The sequence below is a fragment of the Vigna radiata genome, chromosome 10 (assembly GCF_000741045.1).
Source record: "Vigna radiata var. radiata cultivar VC1973A chromosome 10, Vradiata_ver6, whole genome shotgun sequence".
Lineage (NCBI taxonomy): Eukaryota > Viridiplantae > Streptophyta > Magnoliopsida > Fabales > Fabaceae > Vigna > Vigna radiata.
The window spans coordinates 3,831,347-3,837,105 of NC_028360.1; positions in this window are offsets into that span (position 1 = coordinate 3,831,347).

Sequence of the window (5,759 nt, forward strand, 5' to 3'; positions counted from 1 at the left end):
CTCGTGCTGAGACCTTCTCTTCTTTCATAAAAAACATAAAAAAAATGTTTTAAAGGTTTAAGCGCGTGTGTGATCGCTCGCATCGTCCTCGTGCTAAGACCTTTTTCCCTTTCCTATATAAAATACCCAAAACATAAACATTTTCAAACAACACAGACAATCTTTCAACCAGAACTACGTGATCCTTGATTCTCCACCAAAAATGGAGATACGTAGGAGCAAGGCTAGCCCTTGTCAGGCTCACTTTCCCAAAAATCCAAATTTTCCAAACAAATTCTAAACAAATTTTTTCAAACAGTTCTCCAAACAAATTTTCCAAATGTTTTTTCAAAGAACTACGTAACCCTGATTTCTCAGTCCAATTGAGAATACGTAGGAGCAAGGTCAATCCTTGTCGGGCACAAAAAACACAAAAAATATTTTGTTTCCTTTAGAGTTTTATTTTTTAAGGGAAAATTAAACATTTTGCAAACCACATCAAATTCGCGTATTTAATTAAAGGTACTGCCTTTGGGCAGGCGTTGTAGGGTGCTAACACCTTCCCTACACGTAACCGACTTCCGAACCCATCTCTGGTTTTCACAGATCTTGTCTTATCTTTTTATGGTTTTTTCCATAGTTTTCCAGAATAAACTATGGTGACGACTCCAAACTCTTTTCCAAATCGTTTCTCTTTTTTTTTTTTGGATGGTCGTCCCGTCGCGATTTTCTGGTTGCGACATGAGGTGCCCACAAAGAGAAGGAAACTTCACCAACCTTTTCGCTCCAGAATCTCTTCGACAATGTCAATCCTTTGAGAATACCAATCCTTCAACAACCTCACTTTTTGATTAAATCACAAACTTCTGATTAAAAACCCTCATTGCCACGACCACATATCTCACTGACATCACATTCACAATCATTTCGACGTTTGCAATTTTAATGCCTACTTAACGGAAGGGACCGATTGCACTCAAAATTGAAAACATGTGGACAAAAGGGCTTCATTTTTGAAACCGGGAACAAAACGAAAATTAAAACCTCAACTTGGGGACTAAAAAGGTATTTAAACCTATATTATAATATGAAATTAAATAAACATTTAAAATTAAAATATTATCATTTTAGAGTGTTGAATGTGTTTTGTCTTCTTGTGGTATATTTATTACTTTAAAGAGTAAAGTGACTAAACTTTGAACAAACTTTGGAGTGTGACTTGATAAGTTTTTATGGGAAAAGTTAATTGTTAAAGCGTTTGTTGTTCTCTTAAAAGAAATAGATAAATGCTTAAACATCATACTCTTGTTTCGAGCAAGAAAGTGACCAATCCAAATTCATCGTTTTCTTTTTTGCATCAATTAAGTGATACATGCCAATGAAAGCTTTTTGTTCCTCAAGTTATGTAAGTTGTGGCTCAAACAACTTACTCATAACTCAACAGTCATCCAATGTTTTCTTTAACGTTATTTACTTTAAAATGTTAGTTATTTATGATTGCTTGAATTCTAATTATTTTATTCTACATATTTTGTGATGATAAATTATTTGAAATTGTTGAGGACTAATCACATTGTGTGATTGATGGATCATTTATGAAAATAAGTTTAAATTAGATGAAGAATGTCAAAAACCTTGTAAGCAATGATTAAAGTAATATGAGTTGGAAATTAAATAAAACTTTAATATAAAAAGTAACTTAATATAATGGTAAATGATATATGATAAAAAAAATGAAAAAATACAATACTATATATTTGAATTTATTATTATTGGTTGATGGGATACATAACTTTTACTAAAATTAATATGACTTAATATGTAATTACATTGATTATAAGGTTTAGTAAGTTAGTTCTTATATTAAAGACAAACATTTAATTAATATTACTTTTATGTTAATTTGACTAGTGGATGTAATTATTAGTATCTTAATTTTTATATTTTCTTTTAATAATTTTTTTATTTCTTTTATTTCATTTTTTTTTTCATCATTCATCTCTTATTCCTTTTCTTTTTTTTACTTTTCTCACACATTATCATTCCTTTCTGGAACCTCCATGCTACCATAAAAAATTTCAACTTTTATTTTTCTTTCTCTTTCTCGATTTTATTCATAAAAACCCCAAACCTAAATAATAATATTATAGGTAAAAGTTTACACAAATAAGAAAGGATATGGTGGTTTTATGGTGGTGTAGAGATTGTGAAGTTAGGATTGGTAAGTATGAAGGAGAAGGAAAAAGATATAGGAGTAGTGTAAAGGAGAAGAAAGGATATGGAGAAGTAATACAAGAGAAGAAAAGAAAGAAAATGAAGAAATGAAAAAGAAAAAAAAATTAATAAAAAAATTTAAAATACAGGAAACTACATGTCAATTTAATAACAATCAAATAAATTAAATATTAAATATAATTAAATATTTGTCTTTAATATGATGAAAGTACTAATTAAACTTATATTTCATTAAATAATTAATTTACGGTTGTATGATTTTAATATGATTTATTTTCAAAATATTCTACATTAATTATGGTTAGATAATGTTAACAAAGTTTTGGACCTTTTATTTATTCAATGCGTGTTTGTATTTTTTTTTTTTACATATATTTCTTTTGGTCTTATATGTACTTGGGTATTTAATGTGACATGAGACAGATAATAATAGATAATTAGTGAATTTTGTTGTACTTAAATTACTTATTTCAGGACTTTTTGAACATTAAAAGTTGTATATCTTCCTGTACTAGCAATGAGATATTTATAATATATTTTTAAAACATGTATCATATTTTCAATTAATTTACTATTGTAATATTATTTATTATCAGAAAATCTTACACGTACTTGTTTTATTAATGTTGTAACATTTTGTTTTATCTAGTATTTTATCATTGTATGATATTATTCTATATAACTATGATGCATAATATTTTTTAAAAAATATATGATCACTAAAAAAGTAATTAGTAAATAGTTTTAAATAGATAAACTATATCTACATTTATGATAAATTATTCAATATGTGATGTTTTCTTAAAGTGTAAAACAGATACATGATTAAAAAAATGTATGTACTATATTTGTTTTTTTAGAATAATTTAATCCTTTTACGGTTAAAAAAAAACTACATATTCCAGACTTTTCTTACAACTCATTACATATATATAGTCCATGCATTAATTTGTAAACTATAATCTCACTCATTATAGGTTTAACTTTGTTCACTTAAAAGTTAATTAAGTTTAAGTTAATTAAGGTTGAGTTAGATTGAATAATAACATATAATACATCCATGACAATATCCATTTATTTTTAATAATTCATTTTTATAATAATATTTATTATTTTTAATTGTATAAGTTGACAATTTAATTTATTTATTTGTCATATTTATATCTTAATTTTCAACTGATCTTTTTTATGTTTGGTAAAATAAATCAACATTATCATTGTAAAAAAATTGAATCAAGTCAATTTATTATATTATAATAAATATATAAAATAAATTGATAAAATAAAAAATTAACTTATTTAATTTGTCAATTAATTTGTGATATGTCAGAACTAAATTATAAAACTTTTCTTATCAGACAACGAAATAAGTTAAAAAAATTCATTTTTAGTTAAACACATAATAAACCAACCTATATAAATTAAATTAATATTCTTTAATATCTTTATTTATCAATTTTGCCTAATTTTTTTTAAGTATAGTTTATATAAATAACTTGAGTGAATATAGTCACAAATTGAGATAATAATGAAAAAATCTTTCAAAAGTGAGTTTATATTGCTCTTAACCTTAACTTTTTTTAAAATAATTGAATGAGTTTTTCATTTTATATATAAGAGACAAACTAAAAAAAGTTCATATAATTTCTTTGTGTGTACTTTCACCATAATTACCTGTGAAGTATTTGGTAAATTATTTGTATTATTTAAATTAAATATACTCGTTAGGACACTAAGACAAAATTTATTATAATATTAGTTTACTATGCACAATAGTCAACTACACAAAAACAATGAAATAATTACATAAACACACACACCAATGTTACAAAATCACAAACTTGTATTATGAAGTCAAAAATAGTACATACAAAATAGTATAATTGTCAAATTATGGTAAATTATAATATAAATAATCCATCCTTATTAAAAATAATATATAATTACACAATTTTTGTTAGAAAAAAAAACAAAAATTAGTTAACTAATGAAAAATGATAATTAAAAATATCAAACAATTATGTCAGACACTAAACACACCACCACACCACTAGACAAATACAACTATAGGTATCAAAGAAACACAATTATTATGAGTAATCATCATTTATTATACATCCATTTTAGACATAAAAGTAACTAAAGTATGATTCAAATTGCTTTTAGTTTGCATGTTTAACATAATAATATATGGGATGAAATGCAATGCTTAATTAAATATTAAAACTCCTTATAAATTTGGGTAGTTTGAATTGAATTATATGAAAATCAAAAAGCTTGTTGAATTGGGTTTTTAATTTTGTGTTTGACACCTTTCACAAATATAATCTCAAGTGATATTAAAATGATAGTTTTATATGTCACCTAATTAGTTAATGACATTTGTGTCATCATGCAACAGACAAAAACTTATACTTAATTGATTTATTTGTATTTATTTGTATAAATGTTTTAGATATTACATGGAAACTCTTCTTTTAAATTTGTACTAACATGTAATACAATGTAAAAAAAAAAAAAACAAGAAAAAAATAGATAGTACACATTTTTTATATGACCTGAAGTAACTTCATTTCTTTTGAATGTCCTTATTTCACATAATAAGGTTGATATTAATAGATTATTTTTAATTAATCATAAAAAATGTTGGATATTTTTAGTGCTTATTCAAAAGCGTATGTTATTAAACTTTTTTTCCAAGTCTATTAAATTTGTTTGATTTATTGAGCATTAATTTATTTTTTTCATTTTTCAATTGAATCTTTTATATTTGATTTTGCTATAAATTGGGTGAAATAATTGTTTCTTGTATTTTCATTGCTTAGTATCTTACATAAAACATAAAAACTGACATAATTAAGAGATTCTTTGTAGTTTGTCTTTAATAAATGAATCATTTTTATTAAAACTTTATATTTTTTTAATCATGTCTTTATTAAAACTTAATTACGCTGTTCTATTGAGTCTTTTGGGTGTAAAATTTCTTATTAAAACTTAATTAAAATTTAATGTTTTCTATAATATTGTCCTCCTTTACTTTTTGTTGTTGTTGTTTTTCATCATCAATCTAAAGAAAATGTGATTCCACAGTTATAAAAAACTATCTCACTAAATACATATAAAATCTAATCTTAAAATAACTATATCTCTAGTTTCCTATTTAACATTTTTAAAAAAATTACGAACAAAAAAAATACAATGTGCTTAGGTATCCAAATTTTTCTTTATGTTGTGTTAACCGGAAAGAGTTTGGAGGAGATGATTTAGGAAGAGTGATAGAATGAATTTAAGGATAAATTTTTTGTTGTTTATTTTAGTAGATTTTGAGATAATTGAGAGTGAACTTAGAAGTAGAGTTTCTAAGAATTAGTGGATTTAAAAAATTTGTTTAATTGATAAAAATTAAAGATTACCAAAATGTTTATAGTTATTAAAATAATATAAAATGATAGTTGTTAATTTATATTTAATTGTAAAAATGTTTATGAAAAGTAAAAAATTAAAAATAATTATTAAAATTAATTTTAAAAAAGTAAAAAATATAA